Raw genomic sequence first — 27,787 nt, forward strand, 5'->3', positions numbered from 1 at the left:
TTATTGAGTACAGTCCTTATTCCCCAAATCCTCGAGTAAAGCTTTAAGACTTTTTGAGCAGTAGAGTGTGGCTTTATCCCACTTACTATCCCCTCCCAAAACTTAAGTCGATGAGTCTACCGCAAACAGTTTATCCCACTCAAACGGCAAGGCGCCAGACTGGCGGAAGAAGAAAAAATTAAACCAAATAAAAGAAGAAAAATAAAAGGAAAAGGGAAAAGTCGAGTAAAAATAGAAGCAACTTTTACTCGCGGATATAATGGCGGATTCTCGTCATCTGCTGCTGTTGACGGGCTTTAATCTCGGGGCTTGATTCTTCTATTTTCCGGTAGAAGTATGACTAGTTCGTCCGACCGTTACTACCCTTTTACGACAGGACGGAGGAAACGGGGGAGACTAGCCCCGGCCTCGGAATACTATATATACGAGCCATGCGTTCCTCATAGTCCAACAGTTCCGAGAGAGGGGGTCGTGATGACGATAACGACTGCGGGAAACGAGCGATTCGCCAGTCATTAAAAACCAACATGCCGTGACGACGCCCATCTCCACCACCACCAAAGTTCCGATCGTTTCCTGCCCTCTCCTATTCCGTGTATATATTTTTTGCGGAATTCTTTTTGACGACCAACCAAGTTGTTCCGAGCACATCATCATACGGCACACACACACACACACATCCACACGGACGGTCTGCCAATGAAGGGCAATAAAAAGCAACCACCACCAACACCACCACCGCTGCCGCCGTCGTCTACATAAGCGCAGTTATTATCAAATAAAGGCGAATTGAGAGTCAACGGCGGACCAAGAGGATGGCCAACTAAATAACACGAGCGGCGGCTTGAGCTGTTTATTAAATCAGGAAAAAAAAACGACCTAGGTTAAAAAGAAGAGCATCGCAAGCAGTGAGGCAGACAGACACACACAACACACAGAGTCTGGTATGATATCTATTATTAGCCGTTTGACTTATTAGTTCAATAGCTGGCGCAGTGGCACAAGTATGGAAGCGCGCACGTCTTGTGACATGTAGTTTTAATGAAGCTTCCGCCCGGCTGTGCGTGAAAGCACTTACACATGACGACATTACCATGGCAATAATGTATCTCCCACTCAGTCTCTCTCTCCTCTCTCCTCTCTCCAGCTTGCTTTTCTCTCTCTGTCTCTCTCTCTCTGTGATCTATCTCTGCCCTTATCTACGTACACACTATGTATGTATGCCTAACGCCAATGTGTCACATCGGGATCTCATCCCCAAACATGTGACAGCTCTTCGACCACTGTCGGGAGTCATAATGAGAATCTGGGACTTGTAATTCGTCGAGCGTTGAAATTGCCTAGTGGCACGGGCTTGTGGTGATCTATTCAACGATACGCAGATCTATCCAAGCGTCGGGTGCAAGGGGGCGCACACACAGAGTCCCGTGCGTCCCAATGGCCCCCGAAAGCGCCAGAGACTTTTTTGGGGGGAGAGCTCACGCTTCAATTTCACAGCTCACCGAGCATTATGTGCCGGGACTGATACCAAACCAGCCGTACCATCTATACATAAATGATTCACATCCAAAGTAGAAAGTGAGGCTCAGTGTTGTTTGTCCCACATAGACAGGACGAGGACAAAAATAAAAAACAAGTTAGTTTCTTTTATTGACGACCGGGGGGCTGCCGCTTCTGCTGCCCTTCTTTTAGTATTCTGTATACAAAACAAACAAAACCCAAAAAAGCCGCGTGCCCTGCCCAGTTACATCCGGATGTACACTACGTGATTCGGGAATCACGTGCTGCTGCTGCTGTGTGCCACACATCATGTCAACGTGCCCTTTGCTGGACCAGTAGCCACTGCAATAAACACAACGTCCGACATAGTCGGAAATCAGACAAGAGATTGAAAGAAAGATGAAGGTAAAAAGAACCTGAGAGTGTAAAAATGAAGGGGGAAAAAATCTCTGAATAGGGCATGAGAATTCAAGGATGAGTAGACCAACGAGCTTTCATCGAGACACGGCAGCAGCCTCGAAAAAAAGTTTGTGAACACGAATTGACGGCTGTCTTACACGTGTGTTACCTTATACACGACAGGGAACATCATTTTCTTTTCCTTACTCAACAGACTTGGGTTGCTCCAACTCGAAAGCAGTGGTGCGCAAGTTTAGGTCGTAACGTAATATGTCAGAGAGTAAGGGGATGTGTGTGTGTGTATAAGGTGGGGATGATGAACGAGAGAGAGAGAGTAGGAGACGGACAGCAGGGATATAACTTTGTGCTCTCGGGATCTATTCACATGGGAGCCGTTCTTCTTCTTTCTTAACTGGCAAGTCTAAGGGCTTTAGACATTGCTAATTGGTCCAGGATAGAGATAGAGAAACAGGAGGCAAATGATACGGGAATCTCGCTTCCGCCGACGCCCTACTCCACCACCCTCGTGATCTATCCAAAAGCGAATGGGAGCCGAGCGTCAAAGGGAGATAGAGTACACCGTCGAGAATGCCTTAGTAAGGTAGGTCCCGGGAAGATGTTTCAAAAATCGTCTCCCACTCTCGTTTTAGTATGTAAAATTCCGTCGTCTTCTCTTCCGGAATAGTCTCGTAAGGGCGAAAAGAGACAAAATGCCTCGAATTCCTCCGTTCCTTTTTTTCCACAAACGAAAGACTTAAAGCAATTCCGAGTTTCTTGGAAGCTCGTTACAATATCCGGGTCGTTTCTAGCTAGACGAGCAGACTGCATCCATATGCATACCTATCTCTTACCTTACCTCCTCTCAGGGCGCGGCAATATTTATCTAGAGCTCCCTGGAACCTTATACATGATTCCTAACGTCTCAGAGCAGACTATAGAATAAGGAAGATGAAGCAGGAACAGATGGGGAAAAGAAACAAGTGCGCTGTGCCTTGCCAGTTCGATACGTACAGCATTTGAACTCGGCAATCCCGCGTGACTCGGCAACTGTGCGCACAGCCACAAACCCCGTCACGCTGGCTTATCAGCAGGAAAACAGTCCCTCCTCCCACACACGTACCCCTGGGGAACTGACTCTGAGCAACGATTCATGCTTACTTTCTCCATTTATTTCTCAAAGATAATGTCTAGTTTCTATTTAATCATGGAACTGGCTCTCTTTTTTTTCTTCTTCTTTTCCCGCTGGCCAATTTTGGGAAGAATCGACAAGTAAAGTGGAAGAGATTTGTAACCGCAATGCCATTCGCCGCAAGCTAAGCTATATTTTTTGGTGTATTTCTCCCGTGTTTTACTGTTCTTCTTGGAAACGTTTGTCTTCCCGTGACTTCCGAAACGACCAGGGAGAAAAAAAAAATAAAAACCCAAAACGCAAAAGCCCCAATATAATGTCGTTATTTATCCAGCCCCGGAGAAAGATTCAGGGGCTAGATCATCTCGTTTTCAGAGAAGAGATGATGTATATCATTCTCATATTAAAAGAAGATGAAAAGAGAGCGTTCAGAGAAAAAAGAGTAAACAGAGAGAAAACGAATCAAGGTCCGTAACAACCAGAATAACCAGGAATTTGCTAGTCATTAACTATGACATTACCAGTTTTTTTTTCAAGAAATTGTTGAGTAGAAACCAAAACCGTCAATCCGACCAAGTTACAAGTTTTCAGTCACTCATTCCATTTTTCTTCCTGTCCTATGGCTCTACTTTCTCAAGGAATTCTCTTCGAATGAAACAAGACCCATCAAGACTTGATGACGTGGGTCACGAAATCCTATCAAGATTTGATCACGGAACCAAAGGAGGCGGTGTCTAGTTGTCTCTCCTTTATTTCTATTTCATCGTAACAAGTCACTTTGATGAAAATGGCTCCTTTATTTGATTAAATATTTTTAAAAAAGGGGTCACGGGCATGACAGATGATTTCGTTTTTTTTTCCTCTAAGAGGGAGGATAGCATTTGTCGGTTAATGCTTTATACTTACGACCTTATACATTTTGATTGACAGAAATTCGAGAAGAATAGACGCGAGTTGTGTTTTTTTTTTCTTTTTTTGCCAATTTCGTCCAAATAGTTTTGTATAACAACACTTGACACAGAGCTCAACTCCAACCATCTAGTCCCATTAATAACAGGTTTCGGTTTATTTTAGCTCTTTTCTTTCGTTGGTTTTTCTCGAGGGAGTCCTATAGCTCTGATCGCCCTCCCCTCACGCACTGCCTCCTTACCACTTGCCAGGTATTTATCTCCATTTCCGGGAGACGAACGACCGGGAAAGAAAAGAAGGAAAATAACACGAGGGAAGATAAATATAAATAAGTATCTAACTGCTGTACAAAATGAGAACCCGAGAGGGGGAAGCTTCGCTTGTTCCCTCGAGGCGATGCAACGTTCCAAGCTTATGGGCAGTCCTACGCAACATCACCGGGAGCTTGACTGGGTCTTAACGCAAAAGAGCAAAAAAAATAAAAATAAAATAAAGAAATGCAAACAACCAAAAAGACTGCGCGATCGAACGATGCTTGAAAAATATAAAAATAGAGGGATTTAAAAAAAAAAGAGAAAAAGATTTCCAGGATTCGAGCTCCACTTTTATCTAGTGTCCTGTCAGTCTCTAGCATGTCAGCTTGACGTCTACAGAACGAAGCCCCCGTTAGACTACTCCTCAAATATCCACTGAGACAATTTCTCTTTGGAATCGAAGAGAGAGAGAGAGGAGCAACAAAAAAGGGGCAACAAAAGAAAAACCCAAGAGGCAGCTAGGGCCCTTGATGGACGGACAAGACTTCTATTTTCCTCAGTTAATGATCGGTCCCGTCCTCACGCTCGTCCTCCCTCCAGACGGTAACGTGCGATCGCATTTCCAAGTCAACAGAGAGCCACGAGGTCGTCACGAAAGCATTGATAAAAATAGCAGATAAAAAGAACCAACAACAACATCACAATGAAAACAACAAGTAACAGTATCTTTCTTATGATGCATTAAATTATTGCGAGCCAACTTGGGGGCAACAGACCCAAGAATAACAAAAAAGTTTTTTTTTTCCCTTATCAAATCGCTTTGTGCATGCTGAACAAGAATGAGCCCAAATATGGTTCATACCCCAGCGTGCAACAGTTTCTTGCTTCGTGGCCGAATTAATGAGCGGGAAGAAGTTGACACGATCAATTTTCACGGGTATTTTTTTCCCTTCTTCTTCTTCTTCTCTTCGAAATTCAAAAATCCAGTCGGAGAGGAGTTGGATGACCGTCTTTGTACTTCCAACTAGACACGGCGTAGTAAGTCAACGAAAAAGATTCACTGCCAACTGACTGACTGACTAAGAGCGTAAGAAGCCCGTCCTGGCAGTTGCACGTCCTAACACGAAGACAGAGACTAACGTCGAAGACACACAACAGGCCACGACCGGTGCTGATGAGATACTGTGACGGAGGCGTAAGCGGGTCGAACGCACGACGCCGACTAGAATGAAAGAAACGAAAAAGAACGAAGCGAAAGTCAACCTCCTCCTCTTTCTGGTTTCGTTCTCCGACTTCCTTTCCGTCCCCCCCGTCTTTTGCGTTCATCTGTTATACCGGCGTGATGCCGACGCCTCCGAACTCGCAGCACACAGCCACTCACCCGCGCTCATTTGGTAGGCTTCCCTCGTGTAAGTCACACGCGTCCGGGCCAATATACCAGAGAGGGGTAGAATACAACAACAACAACAACTAAAAAAATTTTTTTCTAAGAAGAAGAAGAATGGAGAAAGGGGCGTCCGCCATCTATCCAGGCGGTACTGGGCATCAGGTGATTGATACTGGACTCGACTAGTGACTATCACGTGACATTTAAAAAGAGCCAGGAGGACCTTTTTTTTTCTTTCCTCCTCTCCATCCACACACTCCTCAACAGCCACCAAAAGAAGAGGATAACCCAGACGTGCACAGTCTGAAATTCCATCCAATTCCGATCGGAGCCGCCTCTTCTCCGACTGTGTGTAACGCATAGCACCACCAAAAGAAACTAACATAAAGAAGAAGAAGAAGAAAAAAAAAAAAAAACGAGAATCAAAGGTCTCATGGACGACAATAGTATCACTATGGTGACACCATTCAAATGAAAAAAGTTGGGAGGAAAGAAGAAGAAGAAAAAAAAGAACCGTTGGCATTTTATTCGGGTGAATTCACTTGGATAAAGTCGAAAAACAGAAAAAAAAATAGAGATGGGTTGTATGTAACGCATCACAGCCATCACGTATAAGGACGGAGGTGGGGGAAACCGAATAATAGAAAAAAACACGGAAAGATATCCTGTAAATAAACACGTTCACTGTTTGCCATTTTTTTTTCTCCTTTTCGTTCAACATTTAAATTCCGCCAGAAACTCATTGGCCTGTTAAGGCCTATTACAAAACAACCCAGAGGAGAGACTTGTTAATCATGGGAATCTCAATTGGAAACCAAATAACTGGAGCCACCACCCCTTCAAAAAAAAAAAAAAAAAAATTTAAGCCAAAATCAAACTACTTTCGGTACCAGGCACACAAGTTTTCCATTTCATTAGTTTTTAAAATGATTTCGGGGATGAAAAGAACGGCGAAGGGGAAAAAAAAAAAAGAATCACTACCACCATCTTGGGTCTCCCTAAATACTGTTCTCATTTCCGAATTCCCAGTTTACAGCCAGTCCTAAGGACCTCCTGCTGCAAGCCACTGCAATCTGAATTTCTCCGGTCGAATGTGCCAGGAATTTTCCGCGTCTCCCCTCACTCGAGATTGAGACGAGAGACGTTCATTTCGCCGCATCATTAAGGACTGAACGAGGGTGGAAACTTGAATTTCTCCTTCTACTCTTACGATATTTGTGTAAACTCACGCAGGGGTTAAAAAACTATCGGGGGGAAAGTAGTTGGTAGTAGAAGAAATGACAGACCGTCACCCGAGCACAACACATGCACATGTTTAAACGGGATTGTGCAAGGAGGGGGGGGGGGGTATAAACAGCCCTATAGACTATGGAACCGCGGGATAGCCGTCATCGCCTCTCCCGGAAAGGCGGTAACCCTCGTTAGAACGTACCCAGTTAGCGAGAGGCATTTTTATGTTGTTTGTGCCCTATACTCTACGCCTTCTCGGTGCAATTCACAGAATCTTAGTCCCCACTTTTCTTCCCCATCCGCAATCTCCGAAAACTTTCCAGCCAGCGTCCTAGTTCTTCTTCTTTTTTCTTTCCCCCTCCATGCTGATGATGCTCTTTTGCACCGGCACCGATTCTAAACATAGTCACACAAGGGCATATACACTTATGTGTATTCTTCCAACTACGTCATCCCTCCTCTTTTTCCCTCTTGTTTTATGTAACCTCTCCTCCTCTGGTTTTCTTGGCCCCCTCAGCGTCTGGTTGGGCCTCACGAAAAATCCTCAAAAGTTGGTCACGGACATTTTTGACGCGTTTTTCCCCTCACTGTCTTCTAGCTCTCTTCTTTTTATTTTTTTGCATTCTACAAAATTCCTGTACTGTTCCTATTTTCCCTGGGCCCAAGCGTTACAGAAAAACCACAGATGGTTGTTGTTTCCAGTTACGGGGAATGTACTCATTACGGGTGAAAAAAGATGGAAAAAAAGAGGGGCAGTTGAGCCAGTCTAGACGCCGCAGAATCTCTTGAACGCTCCTCGAATCATCGATCTTTGTTAGTGGGGGGTGGATCGGGAGGTGCGTATAGCAGAACCCATGCAGAATGCTTGTCTCAAGACGTAATTAATTAAGAAACCAGTAAAGCGATATCTCTCTTCTCTTTTCCGTAGCCATTATTGAGTTGGGAAAATGCATAATCGGTCGCCGATAAACGAAACAAAGAGCGAAGAGAATAGAATATCAAAATGACGAAGAAACTGGAGGAGAGGTGAAGAGTATCCAATGGATGCGCCTCACCGCCACAGGATCTTTTAATATCGATGAATAAAAATGTATTGCGGAGGGAGTTTTTTTTTTTTTTCTTTTAAATTCTCCCCTGCGAGATAAAAGGGGGGTTCCTTTGGTATTTGCGTTTTTTCCCTTTGAAACAAGAAACGGCCGGTCCCGCTTTGACAGCTATCGCGTTCCCCCGATTTTATTTTTGTTCCAAAGGGGCCCGGAGTTTTTCTTTCTATTGTGCGGCGGCATCCGACGATTTCGATCTGGCACCACGTTTTGTCTTTCTAGCGTCGCGTGTTGTCGCTAGATCGGCTCGTCCGTGGTGTTTGTTGTTCCATGTCAGGCCCTGTCACACACGACGGCGAGAAGTTTTGATTTTCGTGATGCCTTGTTTGTTTCCCTCCCCCCCCCCCCTCTTCCACCCCATCCACCCTCTGATATCCCGCCTACACATACCGGCACGACCGACATCGCGCAAGTGAGAATCCTCCACAAAATGAGAAAGGGCCCAACCGTTTCCGCCGGCACCGGAATGTCAACGACTCGAACGAGTTGAAGGGAACCCGAGAAAAAAAGGATCAGCCCCAAAAATATCCGAAATGCGAGGGATATTTTTGGTGCATACACGCAAAACGGGACGGAGCTATACTATAAGCTCGAGAGAAAAAAGACTTGCCGTCGTTGTTGTTGTCTTGTTTATTTTTTTGTTTTGGGGGTTTTTATTATCTCGGAAGTCTCCGTCGACAGCGCACAGGAAAGAAGAGAAATGAAAACGTCAAGCAGATGAAGTAATGCGCAAGGGCCATGAAAGAATGTCAGTCGCCCCCAACTTCCGACTCCGGTACTGTCCGGGAGCGTTCGTCGTCCGTTAGTCGTACCACGGCAGACCGCCGTAGACTACTAAATCGTACAGGAACAACCAAATTGGAAAAATTTCCCCAGACAGATAGACAGACAGACAGACAAGGCTAGACGACAAGTCTACGTACGAGACGTCAACGTAGCCGATCCCGCCGTACCTTCTATTCATTAAGAATGCATAGAGTTACGTGGAGGCCGTCGAGACTGAATGGATTTCCAAGAAAAAGAAAAGAAGAGAAAACGTAACAGAATTGGTGTTTGTAGCGAGAACTGTCAATCGGAAAACAAGAGATTTCATTTCACTTTCCAAAGAAGGAAGATCTACTAACAACACAGAATGTCACTTGTCTTTCAACTTAATTTCCCCCGTCTCTTCCAGCAATCCCGCAAACTGTGTATTACGGTACTGGCTTGTTGTTGTCGTTTCCATCATCTAGCACCTCCTAAGTATCGTGACCCCCCTCAGAGTTTGGTAGAATTCCGGTCAGGGGTTCTGTCCTCTTTCTTTTTTCCTTTCCTCTCTCTGCGATGCCCGTCGTTCGGTCACCCAAACGGGACTACCTACTAATATAGGAGGTATACTGTACGCCACCACTACCACCCAGAGGGGCATATCTGATGTGTTTGTTTTTTCCTTTTTTTGTCTTTTTTGTTCTCCCCTTTATAACAACAACTTCCTGCGACTAGGTTGCCCTCGTTTCATCGCCGTTAAACCAGTTTTCAGCGATCAAGTCACGTCAAAGAGTCATTGGCAGTCATCGAAGCGACTTTCGTCAGCGGTCGTTGTCACGCACACGCCACCTGCGCCATATCAAGTCGCTATATCTTCATTTGCATTTTTTTAATTCACCTCAAATACCGCATTAAACCGATTATGATAATAGCCACGATGCGCTGCATTTGTACACGACATTCAACTCAAGCCCATCAAGTGCTCAAACGTTGGTTTTGATTTCTTTTTAAATGTAATTTTGATTTTTGGAAAATTTTATCATTTTCCTGGGCTGGACAGACGAGGAGAAAGATTCTGTTCGGACCCAGTTACATGAACAGAAGAATAACAGAAAAAGTATCGATTTCCCCATCAATACTTATACGGCTACACACACACCTATCGATTGATTGAAATAAAGAAGAATACCACAGTCCACTCAAATCAGGTAAAAGAAGCCTTTGGATTGTTTTCGGATTTTTATTTGTCCCCGACGCCCCCTTTATTTCACCGATACTATAAGAGACTACCTAGAGTGTAAAAGCTACAGAAAGATACACAACTAACCAAATAAAAGTTAAGAGGAGAAACAAAAAAAATGGAGAATCGACGACAGCACGACACCGCCGGGAGTAGACGTGAAAATCCACTTGATCCACCCACTCTTCTCTCTCCCTGCCCTTCAAGTTTCAGTTATCGGACACTTTGAGACAGAAAACCGAGAGAGGGAATCACTTTGATCCAAGCCCTCTACTCCCCTATGAAGCCTCCAGGCAAAGACACATTTCCTTCCACGAACCTTTAGTCTTCCCTTAGCTAGACCTCTCTATACTAGACGATTAAATCGGCAACTCCTACTTCTCTACCAGTGTCATCTTCTCTCACTTCTCTGTAACTCCTCCACCGGAAATGAGCGTTCGGCGAATAATGGTTGAGGAGAACGCAGTGGAGAAGAAAACATGTATGATTGAAAATTGGGCCACTGACTTTGGCTTATTAGTTTCCCTCTCAAATAACCTTCTCTTAATAGTTAACTGCAAATTGAGGCAAACTTTCATTTCCGCTCAACTTTGGATTTTTTTAAAAAGAAATTCCTACACACAGAAAGGGGAAATCAAAATAGCCGGTGGAAGTTGACAGCGCTCCGGGTGCACGGTGACAACCCATCAAATGAAATCAAATGAAATCAAAAGAAATCGCAAGCAGCGACAGCGACAAAACACAAGAGTTTTCATAATTGGGAGCCAGCGGGCGCTTGCTGGTTTGCCAGTGGGGTCGGCAACTCACGTCAGTTCAGCTCCGGGATTATTCACGGGTTGCCCAAACTTTGTCCTCGCCATCGTGTAATCAACGGCAAACGAGCTGAGCGCGACAGGAAAAGGGATGGAATGGCAAATGGAATGAGCTCGCCCAGAGTCACGCCAAATAGAACCCGAAATAAGCCAAAATGTTGCACCGCCCACTCAGCACTAACACGTTACACTATGGCTGTGCGGTGCCAGCCAACGAGAGGAAAGAAAGATCGTGATCAATGCCGTCCCTTTTTAGCTGACATCTAGTGCACAGCAAACCTCCCTTTTTATTTTCGCCGTGTCATCCTTGTTCAGCGAACTTTGCGATTAAAAGAAATCGGGAAATCACAAAGAATGATACCATCTATCTATCTATCTATCTGTCACGTGAGGGGAAAAAAAAGGAGTATAGTGTGTGGTCCCGTTTTATTCCTCCTCATCGTCACCTTGAAGCGAAGCAAAAGAAGGTCGTGTGCTGGGCAACACGAAAAAAAAAAACGACGACGACAACGTCCAGGGGGTTGAAAAAGTGGGTGAACTCGAGCGAGCGTGGTCATGTCGTTAAAAAGGGCACGGCCATCAATATTCCCGTCGACTATACATAAGAGGGTAGACACACACACACAGTCGGTAATGTTACCCCCCTCCGGACAGGTATGGGCGACGTAAGCAAAAACCGCAGGTGCGCCACCCGGTGAGTGTGTGCACGCTGGCCAAAGAGTAAGAAGAAGAAGAAGAAGAAAATCAAATAAATTTGATGGAAAGAAAAAGAAGAAGAAAAAAAAGAGCGACGCCATGGAGCGGCCCACCAGCGCTCATACAACCATCGGCAAGACAAATGACACGAGAAGCGATTCCCACCAACACGACGAGGCCCAAAGTGAAAAGAGGTGAGTTTGTGTATCACAACAAGAATGTGCGACGACCACCACAGTGGGCGCGCACACCACCTTCCAGTACCTGTAAAGGTACTGGTAGATGCGGACTATTCAAGTGAAGGGCAAGAGAGAACCCGGGAAAAAGAAGAAGAAACTGAAAGATGGATGACGAAAGAATTCAGCGACGTGGAGAGTATAGTCATTTGTTATTCCGCCTTCACACGATGCGCCCGCACCACCACCACCACCACTTCCACTACCACGAAAAGGAAATGAAAATTCAACACTTTTGAATCGGTGGGGGGATCGTTTTGTTTTGTCCTTGTCCTTGTTTGTTGCTTTGCTTGTTTATCTTTCCAACCGCTCACGATCCTCTCCTCTCGCTAGATGTCTCTCGAGCTTCGATGCTGCGGATAGGGGCCAGACGGCCCAGACGGCCAGCAGTCTTATTATCTCTCCCGAAATATCTCTCGCGTCTTTGCGTCAACGCAGCGCAAGACGGCGTGCGGGTTTGATGTAATCGACTCTGGGCTCGTACGTAGTCGCCCGTCTATAATCTCACGGTATTTTGTTATTATTTGTTTTTTGTTTTGCCTTCTTCTTCTTCCTCACTTAACATGAATAAAAGAATGGGACCACCCTCTGTTGTAACGGAATCGTTTCTTGACGCAGAATCACGGTTGTTTGGACGCCACTGTGGGACCCACAGTGTGATCATAATCATCATCATCGCCGTCGCAACCAAAACGACGCTGCTCCCACCAGTGTGGAGTCCAGCCTCTTCTCCCCAATCTGTTTTTACGACGGCTCTTTCTAGTTACAGCATTAAACGAGTGTCCAGCCTCACAAATGATCGTGATGACTCGTGACGTTTTGAAAGCCCACTAAACGAAATGGACGTTGGATAAGAGGCAAAATGAAACAAGACGACGCTGCTGCTGTTGGGCTGGCACCAGCAGCATCCCCCGTGCGAATGACCCATCAAAAGGTATACCAAACATTCCCCAACGTATCTATAAAAATAAAATGAAAACTTGTTGTTTTGGCCCCGTGTTTTTCCTTCCTTTTCATTTCTTTTGTTTGTGTCTGTTTGTCGATTGCCAAGAGCCCGGGCAGCACATCCCCCCGTCAACAGGTGTGATGGAAAACTCTCATTTAGATTGGTGAACGAGATTTCTGTTGGTTCAGAGGGACAATGAAGAAAGCCCAGGTGGTTGGTGGTGGTGGCTGCTAGCTGCTAGCTGCTGCTGGTGTCGGGAATCTGTTTTGGCAGACGAAGGTGAACAATTCCTTTTTCTTTCTTTTTTTCTTTCTCTTTATTTTTTTGTTACCAGCCCGCATGAAATGTGGTCCATAAAAACGGAGAACGATAAAAAAAAGCAACTATTCACCAGCAAGAGTCTCTCCTCGGGCAATATTTTTTCCGAGTTGGGATATGTGGAAGTTGTTGATGAAAATAAAAGAAGAGACCATGTAAGAGTGGTGGCGAACGAACGATTTCACGGACATCACAGACAGAATCGTCTTTGCGCAACAAAACAACTTATAGCTCCCCTGTAGATTCGTCGGGACAGAGATGAATAGCCGGCTGGGAAAAAATCTCTTTTCGATATATCTCATCGAGCACAGACATAGTCTCGCACTTTTTCTCTCTTTTTTTTTAATAGGTGCCATTCAGCCAGCAGACAGAGGGGCTAATTATATTTGAGAAAGAGAGAAACTATCGTTACCGGACAGGTATACTCAAATATTAACATGACGTCAAATTATTGGAAAAAAACTTGGGGCGACAAATGGAATCTCTCTGTCTCTCTCATTCTCGCCTTTTTTTTATTTAGTCAGGGAAGAGCGCGGTCGATAACTCGATACACATGCTGCACTTTAACCATACCCGCAATGACTTAAGCAGCAAATACTGGCACGGCAACTCTGCCATCCAGACCTCTCGATACTAAACTCAGACCTGTACATATTTGAATGTTTGATGAATCGAGAGTGGAGTGGAAGGTTCGAGGCTGAGTTATAGAGTAGCTCAGCAGAAGCCAGTTCCATCTCCCGGGGATAAAGTGGCCATTCGTGTCGCTAGATTACCGCGCCCAAAAAGCAGATAATAACGAATGCGTTTCATTACTCAAGAGAGAGAGAGAGAGAGAGAGAGAGAGAGAGACGCAAATATAAGTTCCAGCGTTTCGAATGGATACATACAAAGCCGACTTTTCATTTTTATTAGTAGAGAACAAGACGAATAGACCCGATGTTACGTGCTTGTTACAGCAAGGCCCCAAAGCATAGCTGCATCTCTTTTTTTTTCTTTTTTTTTCGACCGATAATGGAGCAGGACGGGAAAAACGATTAGCGTGATGAACTTCGTCATAACACGGATCCCCCTCGCTACACGGCCAATCCTATTGCTCTTTCCCGCTCTTGCACGCGTAATTGAAGAGAAACAGGGACCAACCAATCATTCTCACGAGAGATGATTCGTCTCTCGCCCCCCTTCCAATGATTAGTATGATCGCATCCCACTCGACTCTGTACCAGAGACTTTTTTAAAACACCTGAGAATACCGCCTTCGCAACCAACCCACACATGCAAACCACTAGAAAAACTCTTTTCTCTCATTCTCTCTTTCTCGTGGGATAACTTAATCGGTCCAGCAGCTGCTAACGGGCAAATGGTCTGCATCATGTATGACCTTTTTCCGTTCCAAGAATAGAAACTTTTATATCCAGCTATTTAGGGAGGAAAGAGATAGGAGTCAAGTGAAGAGCAACTCAAGACCAGCGTTACCTAATCCCGATAGCCCTCACTACATAATCTCCGAGCACTCAACATTCCACAGTCTGGCTTGAAAATACCTTTAGCGTTATTTATTAGAGAATAGTCTCTAGTGAGTTGCGGCAGACGGCGGCCGTTCTCAGAGACTCTCTTCTGTTTTATTCCCGCTCGTCTTCGCTCTCTAAACTCTTCAGTCTTCACGTATATATAGACAGACACGGAAGCGAAAAACCAACTAGACGAGTTGCTACGTGTGTACTCACCCTTGATAGGAATCCCGCAACTTCCGGGCTCCTCCTTTCGCCTCTCTCCAATGACCTGCAGATGCTGCAGCTCTTATGCTCGGCTATTCGGAACAAACGCGGAGAAAACCTCAAACTCGATGCAGGAAGTGTGACAGTCCAACCTGAACCGAAAGGAAACGCAAGAGAAAAAGAAAATGAAACATACCATTTCAAAAATATGCCGTACAAGTTATCAATGTCTAACCATAATAGTAACAACAAAAAGTATAAAAACATCGTCACGACGAGATCCAGTTGGTCACCACCACATCATTTCCGTCGTTGCGGAAATAATACAGACGGGGGGAATATGTACACACAGCAGTACGAGCATGAAAGACCAACACGGTGACACTTTCGTTCCCCCGACCATCTCGATTTTTATTTTGTATTGTCGTGATATTTCCGACCAGAAAGATGATGGGAAACTGTCAGCGGGTTCCTACTCCGCAGCGAGCAGCAATCCGCTTTTCTTTTTTTTTCTTCTCTTATTTTCATTCCGTTTTGTAAGGTTGTACGTGTTATTATCCCCATCCGATTGCCACGACGACCATCAAGCGGGCAACCGGTTGTCGGGAATACGAGGCCGAGACATAAAAAAAGAACCAGGCAATCCCGGGCGAATGGGCACCCTCATCCCTTGTCTCTGTCATCGGTCGCAGAATGTCTTTTCAGCGAGCAAAACTCTCCGACATTCTACTAGACAACGAGCAAGTAGTATCCATATACAAGGAGAGAATATTCATTCCCCCCTCGTTCCATTACAGAATGTTGTGGCGTATAATATCATTGGACGGCGCCGGCAACCGACGAGGCTCACGACGGGGGGACCGAAGGATTGGCGAGAATTGCTGCACGGCGCCTCTACTATACGCGGTATGTAACATGCCAGTGGGAATTTCTTTTCTCTATATACAAGTTGCCGCCAAACTTCTTCTTCTTTTTTCTCTTTTTCATCTTCTTATATTCACATTTTCTTTGGAAATTTAGTTTTTATCATCTTTAAATTTCGAGCCGCTTGCTGAACTCGACACGGTCAATGAAAGAACAAGACAAGCTCAACTGAATTCTCTCCCCCACCGACAATTAGAAAAAAAAACGCCAAAACAAACCGTTTGAAAGTCCCCAGAGAGAGAAAACAAGAGACGAAAAAAGGTCGTTTCGTGTGCGCAGCGACCTTAATTGATTGAACTCGAAACTGAGAGAGAGAGAGAGAGAAGATTCAAGTCGAAAGGAAGGAAAAGGTTGGACGGGGTGGCAGCACAGCCATGCGGTACGGAGAAATGAAAAGACGGTGGGGATTTTGTTGCACTGCACACAGTAGATCTATATAGAACACGTCACAGTCGGTTATAAACATGGAAACTTGTTAAGGCATCACGATTTTTTTTTTCAACAGCATTTCAAGTGCCCCCCTCGTCGCCGTCGTCCCTTCTCCTTTCCAAGTGACGTCGTCGTTCTGCCTCCTTGCCTGTGTCTCGGTAGGAGCAGAGTTACGACCAGGTCTAATACAACAAAGCGCTTCATAATTACACGAATGATGGACGCATCTTTCGTGTTTCCTTTGCTCTTTTGTATATCGAACCACCGAATAAAAGTCAAAATGTCGGGGGCCTGGCCCAGCCAACGGACCACAAGAGAACGGACACACACACACACACGAGAAAACACAAAGGGGAACGCGTGTAACAACAACGTCAGACCCCCCATAGTTTTGGACGCAATTTAAACTCAGTAAGAAAGAAAGAAAGGGAGTAACAAAAACAAAAAAATTGGGAAAACAAAACAAGAATGAAGAGCGCGGTGTGCTGAACAGAGGAAGAAAAAAATCTCTCTCCCGGCCGCCACCTCATCATCATTATTACCGTCATCACGAAGTTACGTACAGAGTTACATTATAGTAGACCGAGCTACCGGGCACAGCAACAACAACGAGTTTTATTCACCAGAATTTTTGCAGCCTCACAGGCCTTGCTTTTTGAACATAATCTCAAAAGTTGAGACTTGGATGTGTATGTGTGTGTGCTGGCTTATTCTGATTCGATTGAAAAGCAGCGGCAACCATTCGAGCTGCGTTATCCAAATAACTTCCAACAACAAACATATTCTTTTGTGTCTCGTCTCTACAACACAGGGAAAAAAAACGCGTTAGTTTCGGGAGCGTTTCAGCGGCGGATGGCGGCTCGTTGTATTTCTGGGATCTTTTCTCGTCCATTCTCTCTACTGTTGCTACTGTACGGCTGGAATGCGTGTCAAAGCAGTCTCTGCGATGCCGCTATTGCCGCAAGGCCTTCACGTACGTTCACGTATATTAAAGTTTGGAAAAGACAATAGTTTTTTTTCTTCCCCCGAGAAGAATTCAAACAAAACATAAAAGACTTCCAATATAAATATTTAAAAAAAAAAGGGGTGAAATAAAAAAGAAGTTTTAGCGCTATATCAAGGCTATCAAAAAAGCTTTTAAAGCCGCGACGCACAAACGTGATTGACGCCTTTCGGGTGGGAAAACACCAACACACACACAAAACGCGCCGAGGTGCGTCAATGAAGGAATCAAAATGACAATCCCCAAAAATGGGAGAGTCAAAGCGACAAAGAAGCGACTTGCGCGCTCCCGAGCTTCCGTGCGATTATCCCGTGGAAAACGATTCAATATCTCATCTCCGAAAAGCAGCGTGCAAAATGATTTCAATAACAACAAAAGACACCCATGCGTATACGCCTCCTTTTGATATTCAATACTCACTTTTTCCCTCGCAATTTCCCGTAGAAGAGAAATGAAAATAAAAAAAGTATTCCAAAAGCTTTCGCTTTCTTCTTTTGTGGAGTTGTGGGTAGGGATGGATGATGTTTTCGTGTCGTAACATACAAAGTCATGTTGTGTGTTTTGATGGTTAGTTTCTTTTTTCTGTTGTTAGACGAAAGCATTGTATTTGAGGCCAACTCTGTGCTATGGCATCGCCAGGGATAATCTGTTATCGTTACGTGCGCACGGTTACCTTCTTTCCTCCGTCCATTAAAAAAAAAAAGATGGAAAAATATCCTCATGTGTTAGCTACCGCGGAGGCCAGAGGGATTGGTTTTCGGTTCAATGTTGAGCTGTTAGTGATCAGCTGCTTTGCTGCGGATGACGTCCGCTGAATTCCTAAAGGAAACCATCCGTGTGTGGGTGTGTTTCCCATTTTTTTGCTACGAACGGGAGGGAGAAAAAAAGGAAGAAGATTTCGGCCTTGCCATTGTGAAAAGTCGATTACATCAGACCGGATCTCTTAGCTTATGGGCGCCGATGTGTAGGATATTTCATTCATCACTGCCTTTTGATGGACGAAACAGCAACAACAAAAAAATTCCAAAGTACATGGCAACGGCAATAACATATAAATCAATCTTCTTTCCCCATATTTTTTTGTTTTCCCTTCTTGTTACCCAATCCTAAAATTCCGAATAGGAAATAAAAAAGGACACATTTCCCTTCGAAAAATAAAAAATAAAAATAAAATAAAAAGGGCATTCCGGTCTCCACCCTCTACGGTACACAACGACGACGACAGCAGCAGAGAACACTCGTCTCGATTGGCCTTCATTACATTCATTATATCATATATATATTATATACTGTGTTCCTGTCCCCTCCCCCCTAGTTGCTCTTCCCAAACAAGCCTTATTGCTTTATTGAACCTATCGAGCTCCGATGCGTGATGGTAAACCTATACTATGATGACAACAACTAACGACGGCGCAAAGCAGCCAGCGGCTGCTGCTGCTCCATGGCATTTGTGGAAAAGAAAGCACGGCAATAATGACGCTATTTTCCAACGATCATAACACGTAGTTTACTACCAAACAAAGGGAAAAACTGCGCAGACGTTTCTACTGCAAGATATTAAATAATTGGTGCCACCGCATGATGAATAACTGCGCACCCCCAAATCGATTGTTCAACTGTTTCTTCTCTATTCCCGGTGAAGCCAATGAGAATATCGAAATGAATGTTGGCCATCAAAAAAGATAACGCGTGCATATCTTCTTTGCGTGCTAATCCTTTCCACTTTGAAACTCAAAATTAAGTGCATTTTCAGAAAGAGGATTTTGATGAGGTTTTTGGTTTTCCTTTATTCTTTTCAAGCGTTGGTGGTGATGCCCTCCTCCCCCGACGCGATAAAATCAGTAATTATATTTAGAAAAAACTGCAGCACTTCTTTTTCTCATTTCAACTCCATTTTTTTAATTTTCTTGGTGAGGGGGTTCAAAACACTTGCACAACTTCTTCCTTGACTTTTGGGACTTCACATTCCTTATTAACAAGACTTCCATCAAGCACGTCGGCCCCTGTCGCCCTAGGATGTTGTTCTTCTTAGAAACAAGACGAGAAAAGTCAACAAGAAACAAAGAAACAATGAAATAGTCTACACCTCCCACTTTTTTTTTCCCTTTTTATTTTTTGATCCTCTTTTATTTAATTCCCCAAACTAGTCGCTCAAACACAATTGGTATTGAATGTCAAGCAGCTTTGAAATTGGTTAAGACAGAAATTGTTGCAGTCCCTCCAACACTATCGGTTTGGTTATGAACTCGGACCTGATTCGATTACGTAATCGCTGCTTACGTAAGGAAAAGAGTACCCAGAATAGCACGGCTAATTTTTTTCTTTTGCTTTCTTTTACTGACAGCTTCGGGAAAAGTGATGAATTTATTCATTTAGAGATTTGGCAACTGGCAGGTCTAGGACGTGTCCTCGTTGCTCCCTTATATTTGATGATTGATAAATGACGGCCAAAGGTGAAGCTGGCATGAATGATAGAAAGAAAGATTGCTCACGGCTTGTCAAACGTGAACATAATAAAACAAAGGAAATTTACATCGAGGCATATTCTTACTTTTGATTCCGGCTCTATGTTATTCTGACAGAACTGGTCAAAGTGTAATCACGTCTAGCTAAGAAATTATTCACCTGAGATGCCCGTCATAAAGGTGGACTTTTATTCTGTTAAATGAATTTTTGAACCAAAATAGCCAGGTAGAACTCGCCAAGGCTGATTAAATATGCAATTTAACGGCTAAACAATGCAGGCGAGCCGATCGACGTCGACAGATTCCCTTGCCTAGCAACGACACACAAAGATTATGCAGACAGCGACGACATCCCGGGCTCGGTTATAGTGGGACTCACGTTTTATATACCTTGTTTACGTATGCAGACGCAAAGGGCAATAAATCTATAAGCCACGCTACCTGTACTCTATAGGAACAAGGGGGCGCACATATAACCGTACTAACACATTTCAACTTGGCTTTATTGCGATTTATTTTTTCCCCTCTTTATTTTTTTGTTTCTTGAGCATCATTTGCATTCCAATCGTTTTTCGCCACTCTTGCCATTTTCGCCTTTCATTTATATTCATCTCACTCGACCTCCCCCAATCCCACCCCAATACAAGCAGCAGTCAGAGTTGACGGGTTCAACTTTCTCAAACTTCACTCTATCCAAACTCTGCAGCAAAGAGAGGCCAGCAACATCTCTTCAAAGTTTGGAGAGGTCGCCCAAGTTGCGAGAGGGAATCATTCGATCTGAGGCACACAAACAGCAGCAAACAGGTAATGAGCGACATTTTGGGATGCGAGTCGCAATTGCAAGGGACGAAACCAAGAGAGTTGGCGGATACTAAGTTGCCTATCTAGTCGGTTGGTGGTGGTAGCCGTTGTGCTCTACGATACTACTACAACGGCAAGTGGACATGCTGAACAGGGTAATCGTGCGTGCCAGATCTGCGACGGTAAACGAGATACATCCGACAGCAGAGCGATAAAGAGCAAAAATCTCAAAGTCGTAGACAAGGACCGCCAAAGTGCAGCCATTAAAACAAGAATTCAAACGAGTTTTTCTTTCCCAAGGTGTAAATATATAATGCGCACACAAGTTCGTAACTCATGCCTATACTGCACTGTTTTTTTCCGTTAAATGTTAACTGGCCGCATCATCCATCTTGGAAGGGGAATGAGTCCAAGATGATGAAAAAGAAAAAGAAAATAATAAAAAAACAAATTTTCGATGTGAACACGCAACGAGTCGAGAAGGCAAATTCAAGAAAAAACCCAAAATGAATCAACGACTCAAGAAGAGTGAAAACTGTGAAGGAGAAAAACAAAACAGAAAAGACTAGAAGAAAATAAAAATAGATATTAATGATGAAAATTGATTTTTGTTTTCCGTTAAGCTCCACACACACACACACACTCGACCGCGCTCTATTCTTCGCCCGTTCAGCCCCGCCGCTATATTTATACATTCCGTCATATATATCTAAATATTATCTCTCTCGCCTCGTTTTCGTTCTCATTCTCTTCGAGTGTGTTCGAGAGCGTATAATCAACTTGATCGTAATAACAACACGCCAACTAAAAAAGACTTGCATGAGGTGTTCGTGTTTTTAAATGCCGCGCGCCAGCCAGAGATTGGGGGAAAAAAAAGCGGGAAATGAGGCGTAGACTCGGCTGCACGCGGCGGCAGTGGCGGCGAAGCATTGTTTCATTTAGACCCGAAAGAAAAGCTCTGGTGGTGGTGGCTTTCCAACCGATATGAAAATTGTTTCAGCCTTTTCCTCGTTCGAGATCACTCAAAACGATTATTGCATTCCCGACGGCGAAATTACATCAGACGGCTGGGAGAGCAGGTAAACGCGGACAGGGCCGCCAACAACAATGTCCGTCCGTGAAACATTTGAATGTGGGAAGAAGCAATTTTCACTCGAGTGGCGAAAAAAGATCAGACGGGGAAAAATTGATAGAATCTTTTTCACTCGACGGTGGCGCAGCAGAAATCTTCTTCTTTCCGTTTCCCCCTTTTTCAAAAATATTTTCCGACTTCCCGCCCCAAATCGAGTCACACCCACTCAGCCGTGTGTGTGCCGGCAGTGCCACACGGAAGGACGTCTATTCAACCGAGGTGCAACGTCTCGGGTCCATTTCACGCCCCAACGAAATCTCATTCACACACACGATCGAGACGGCAGATCTATCCGTGGCGAGCGCAGCGACACACACACACAAGAGAAAATAAAGAGATTTTATTTTGGACACAAGGAGGATGTGTGTGAAAATGACTTAAACATCTCTAATGCGTTCACTGGGTGGGCGGTGCGCAGTTTTTGCGCGCGATTTCTTCTTTTAACTCCCGACGCCCGCGACTTCCGACGTCGCGTTCGCCGTTTCCGCCCGTCGCCGTGCGTGTGGTCCATTTTGACGTGAAATTCGATCAAAATCACTCCGTTACCGCCTACACAAGATCCATCATAGGCATCCATCAAGCGCAAAAGAGGTTTTGGTCGTCGGGTCGATATTTCTGTGATTGTGTGTGTCGTTGATTGATGAACGGATCGATCCCGGCACCGGTATTGCCCAAGCCGCGCCCGACACATTTTTTTTTAAAACCCCGGCCACCACCACCACCATCAACTGCTGCAGCATCAAAGTTTCTTTTGTCCTCTTTCTCTCGGTCTAGACTGTACTGATCTTCGATCGTGAATAATTCAATAGTAATTAACCGGTCTAATCAGTCCACGCTTGTCAACTCCACCGGTGCATAAAACTCATTAAATTTTTAGCTAATAAATCGCTGATGGTGGAAGATTCACCTCCTTTTAATTGTACCCCGCCACAAAGTCACACTATTGGGGACGAAAAAAAAGGGAAAAAACCTGTTAACCTTTTGCCTTGGTACACTTTTCGGGATGAATACGTGAGTGTAATCAGAGTGTGGAGGCGTCAATAATGTCGAGTACAGCCGACTGGCTGGTCCCGCGCTACGGTTATTATTCATTGCCCATCCAGGCCCATCCGCAGGAGCATAGATCAAAAGCCAACAGGAGGAATGAGATAAGTTGACGGGCCTCTGGGTAGTAAGATAATCCCTTTGCTGCTGTCCGTGGTCGACAAGTGAGCGTACAGCAGAACCGGATTCCAAAGTTCTGGGCGCAACTTGTCGTTAGACCGATGATGGAGCGTAGACACATAACAGCTGGTCAGCGGCTCACACATTCGTTATGAATCACAGCAAAGGATGAGAGAGAGAGAGATAAGACGACGACAAAGTCGTCGATGACCACTGCCAGGTTCAGTGTACACGGGAGTTGCAATTTATAGTACGGCACCATTTTATTTGGTTTTGTTTGGTTTCTACTGGCTGCGCGGGACTGCTAACTCAAGGTCCTGGGACGGCTGGCGGATCGACCGCCTTGTACCCTGGCCAAACACCTAACCTTTTGGCTTCGACCGCGACTCGAGACACGACATATCAGACCCCAGAGAAAACAGGGAAGAAAATGAAATGGAGAGATGCGGCACTGCGGCGGAGATATTCCCGGACAAGAATCGCCTTGTGTAACCTCGGCCGAGATGACCCTTCTCATTGATTGATTCGCTAAAGTTGCCAGTCTATCTCTGTCGACATTATATAGAGTGATCGATTGCTCCTAAAAGGGAATAGAAACTCCGTGTGTATACAGTGAGGCATCGAGCCGGTACATTCTGATACTCTCACACGAGAACTTCACGAGAGCAACTGACCATTAACCGAAAAGAGCAACCAACGTAAACCGCCCGGGAGCCATCAGTATCACCGAAACAGAAGCAGAACATAAACATCAAGAAGCTGCGCCAAACAACCAGAAAATGTTAAAAGAAACCCCCCAAAAAATATAAGGAATGAACGAAAAGAAAGAGAAATGAAAAGTAGTAAGATGAAGAAGATGAAAAGAAAAACTAATTTTTCGTTTTTTCTTTCTTTCTTTTTGTTGAGCAGCCGGACGAAATGGAATGGTCGAAAGCCCCCGAAGTGGTGAATTAACCTACCCTGGAAACTTGAGGGTTGTAGGCGGTTCCCTCCTTGATATTCACAGGGCAACCAGCAAGAGAGATAGAGAGAGAGATGGTTGGAAACATGTTGTATACACGCATCAATACGTTTTCAAAGTCAAAAGAAGAGCGCAACTCGGCTAGGAGCCATAGGAGAGCGCGAGGAACAAATGTAGAATGTGGCAGCATGAAGAGAGAGAACTAGACTTGAAAGTCTACTGGACTTCTGACTGCTGCATGGAAAGGAGGAACAAAAAAAGGGAAGAAAAAGGGCAAGAGCCAGAAGTCGAATGGCGCTCTGGGCGCTTCACCTGATTATATTGCCGGCCATTACAGGCCTCACCTGACCCCCGAGAGCCACGCCAGGTAGTATACATACATACATACAGACACTATAGCCCCCATCATCACCAGCGACTCTCTTCCGTCGGTCCCTGTTTTTTCTTCTTTCGACGCCATTCTATTTAGATTTTCTTCAACCTTCACCCCCGCTGGATTGGGTTCGTCCCCTTCAAAAAATGTTTCATGAAATAAAAATCAAGGAAAAAAGAAAAGAAGACGTTGCTTTCGATTGCGTCAGGGCACCGCCACCACCACCCTTTATTGTATTATTATTATACTACAGTACCCCTCCACTAGACCTTTTCTCTCTCTCTCTCTGTGTCTTGTTGACTTGTCATGTTTCCTCTGCCATGTTAGGGAAGCCCGTTCAATGTTCTTCGGTCTCCCTATTCTTTCCATCTCTCTCTCTCTCTCGGTCTCTATCCCGCCCTCGACTAGTTATATTTTGGGGTTCTTCCTTCTTCCACCCGATCGTGTGCACTTGAACTTCTGCCCGCTTCCAAGATGGCCACAAGTTATATATATATTTAGATATGCATAATAGATTACGTGCACACATATATATACTACATTTCCATGTATTCCAGAGTGGCTTCTCAGATCGATGAATTACTTCTGATTCCAAGCTTGTTTCTCTTTTTATTCTTACTACAATTCCAGTATTTCGTTGACCTTTCTTTCTCCTTTTCAAAAAGCGCAAAGTGAATTTGCTTATTTGATTTTTCAACAAACGTCAAAGAGATTTTCTGCGCCGCTCTTTGTTGCACGAGTCCCTAGCTAAAGATGGTGCTGTATGCGAGCAGGTTGCGTGGAGAAACGCAAAAAAGAACGGGACAGCAGAGAGAGAGACCCAAAGAATAAATATATGCGCACACAAATAAAGCGCAACACTGGTTGCAATCACGCAATCACGTCGCTCATGACTGTCTCGACGATCCATATAGCATAAATAAGATGGCGTGTTTTTATTTTTTTACGCAGTCCATCTCTTGCCAAAGATAGAACCAGACGCTACACACACTGTACTGTAGCGTATCTTCTTTCTTTACGTTCTTTACGGGGCGTTCAAACAAACAGACACACCTGTGCTGTGTCCGCCGTTGGTGCTGCGTGACCCCCAGTTAGACGCCGTCGAGGAGTCAAAGGGTGAGAGAAACAAAAGAAGAGGAGATACTCCAGACAAAACAAACAAGCGATAGCCAAATGGCGGCGAATCTATCAAAAACAAAGTTTTTTTGGGGGGGGGCAATCATCATAAGACATTCTTTTGTGCCGGCTCGTTTTCATTTCAGATGGATCTTTAAAAAACGGGAAAAAAATAGGAGGAAAAGAAACAATAGACCCATCACTAATATGCAGATGCTGATAGTAGTAAACAGCATCAAACAAGGGGGGGGGGGGATATATAGACAAAAGCCAAATGATGAAGGCCGAGAAAGAAGAAAAATAAAAGAACTAAAAACCTTTTATTTTTTCGAGGGGATTCGGCAGCCAAAAGTCCAAACAGTCTTTCGTCTCTTTAATGTATCTACTACTACCCCCACCACTCTTCATCGCGCGTCCTAACTACTTGCATGTATTATCCTACAAGACGTAATATCTCTCTCCCCCCTCGTTTTCTTTCTCCCGACTCAAGACTTGTTTTTGTTGTTTTCTCCCTCAAATTCGAAAAATAAAATAAAAATCTCAAAAAGACTTGAGATGATGATGAGGACGGACCCTAGTTTTCCCAACCAAAAGCAACTCCGCCTCTAGCGCACCGCTGCCCCTTCATTTGAATGGCTACAGGTTTAAGATAAACAGGGAGCAAGGAAGAAAAAAAAAAACTACACTTGTACCTGTAGAAAATTTTGTACAATGTTATTTTTTTTGGTTCTATGTCGAATTGTTTCGTCGTGTTTTTTCCCCCTCTTGGACCCAATTTCAAGTGGAGTTGGATAGTTTCAAAGAGAGCGCATCTAATTTCTCAATCAACGGTCATTTTCGACTTTTCTTTTTTCTTCTTCTTTTTGTTTTAGTCGACAGTGAACATTTTCCCTGTCAGAGCGACCCCCACAATTTGCCCCGTGGGTTATCTTTCATTGCCGACCTCCCCCCAATTTCTCTCTTCACCTGCAGACACTTTCCAATCGGAGCAATCACACGGCTGGATTCACAGTTTGGATGGATGTACGGGGGAGAGTAGAGACATCAAGTCATCATTCAATTTATTCAAATCCTCGCAACTTTTTGGCCTACCCTGTTCACCTTCGCGGGGGAAAGAAAGAAAGAGAGAGTCTCGTGCATAATGCAGACATTTCGATAGAAAAAAAAATCCATTTTTATTCCATGAAAGAATAATTTCGAAAATGTCAAGGTGTTCTTAACCAGTTTAAAGAGATCAAATCCAAGGCATCAAAACCAACCGAAAAGCAACGGTCAAAAGTCGAAAGAATCTTCTCGACTCAACTTTGTATAGTTTTTTGGATGCAAGAAAGAGAGAGAAGAAGCACCAAGAAAAAATGCCAAAAGACCACCCGTTTGGGAGTCCTCCGGCAGGAGCAGGTTTATTCCATCATCCGTTTTGATGAAAAATGTATACATAATAAGGACTTTTTGGAATCGTACAGCCCTCGACCGCAAAAGTTGGTTACCACTGGCACTGCACGAATTTTAAACTATTTCAACTCCATTTCTGATCTTGTGTCCTTGTTTCTTTTCTTCAAAAAATACGAAAAAGAAAAAAAGTGTGTGTGTGGCTTTTTGTGTGTACGGGTTTTTACCTACATCTCGCAGTCGTTTCTCTTCTCTTTTCCAGTTGGAAAAATAGAAATAAATCTTTCTCTTTTTTCGCCTTCTCGATTCATCATGAAGGATATCACGATCATGGCGGTACTGCTATATAATTCCCCTCCATTTCTTTTCTTTTTTCTTTTTTTCTTTCTTTCTTTCGCCAGTTAGTTTCAACACTCTTCCTCGTTCTTCATCTTCATGCTGCCTCCACCTCTCTCTCTCTCCTCCTTTGGCTTTCCACCTACCTCATGCTCATTGCCCCCTTTCACCGACAGCACCACCAACACACACACACACACACACACACCGGTTTACCTTGTTGCTTTGTATTTTACGAGCTACGACTCCCTACGAGTAGATAAATAGTTGGCGAGGATGAGCTGCTGCTGCACCAGCACTAGCAGTAGCAGCAGCAGTGCAAGGACGAACGAACGAACGAACGAACGAACACAAGAAAACACAAAGAATCTCTCAAAAGAGAGCTGTTGATTGGAAGCCCTTTTCAACCTTTTATCCTTCTCCCAGAGACAACTAATTGCCCAAGCGCCAGCCTCGAGACGAAGATAATTACGACCTTTTTTTTTCTTCCTTCTCCTTCTTCTTCTTCTTGGCTTGATTTAAAACGACCAGAAGAGTTATTTTTATATCAGAAAAGAAAGAAAGAAACAAGAGCGAAAGAACGCCACTAAATACTAGACTGCAGCAGTTGGAAGGTTATTTGGTTTTAAAAAGAAAAGAAATATGTAGAGTCTGTAAACATTCTTAGCTCATTGGGTCTAGTAGCTGAACGAGCCGATGGCAGGAGCCCCGCAGTGAGACCTTTTGTTGCGTCTAAGAAAGTGCGGGGCGAATCTCGATCACTTTCTTAACGCTCTCTTTATAACGCCATGAAAAACAGTCAAGAAAAAGCCACTGCTCTTTTCTTTTTGGGGGGTTGCCGGTTGCCCGGGAGGAGACAAATATTACGCACACACACAACATTCAACAAAAGAATGGGAACCTTTCGAAATTTTTCTAATTCAAAAAAAGTGTAGAGAGAGAGAGAGGGGGGTGATGCAAATGACGGGGCATTAGCGCGATTGGTCGCAGTCACACAGACGCGAGAGAGAAACTGGGTGTTAATAGCCAACTGTCGCCGTTTTCGTGTCATAATGTCTGTGTTTCTTTCTTAT

General features: G+C 44.3%; 1 protein-coding gene across 2 annotated transcripts in view; it reads right to left on the minus strand.

Annotated features, from left to right (window-relative positions):
• LOC124195464 (irregular chiasm C-roughest protein-like) overlaps nt 1-27,787 on the minus strand; it is a 70,880-nt gene that overhangs the window by 35,042 nt on the left and 8,051 nt on the right. Inside the window, exon 2 of one of the 2 annotated variants that reach the window (XM_046589887.1) lies at nt 14,631-14,773. The gene's annotated coding sequence lies outside the window, so the exon portion shown is untranslated. Of the gene's footprint in view, nt 1-5,053; nt 5,484-14,630; nt 14,774-27,787 lie in introns of those variants that run through there. The other variant, XM_046589888.1, reaches the window with a different exon arrangement.

The sequence above is a fragment of the Daphnia pulex genome, chromosome 6 (assembly GCF_021134715.1).
Source record: "Daphnia pulex isolate KAP4 chromosome 6, ASM2113471v1".
NCBI classification, from domain to species: domain Eukaryota; kingdom Metazoa; phylum Arthropoda; class Branchiopoda; order Diplostraca; family Daphniidae; genus Daphnia; species Daphnia pulex.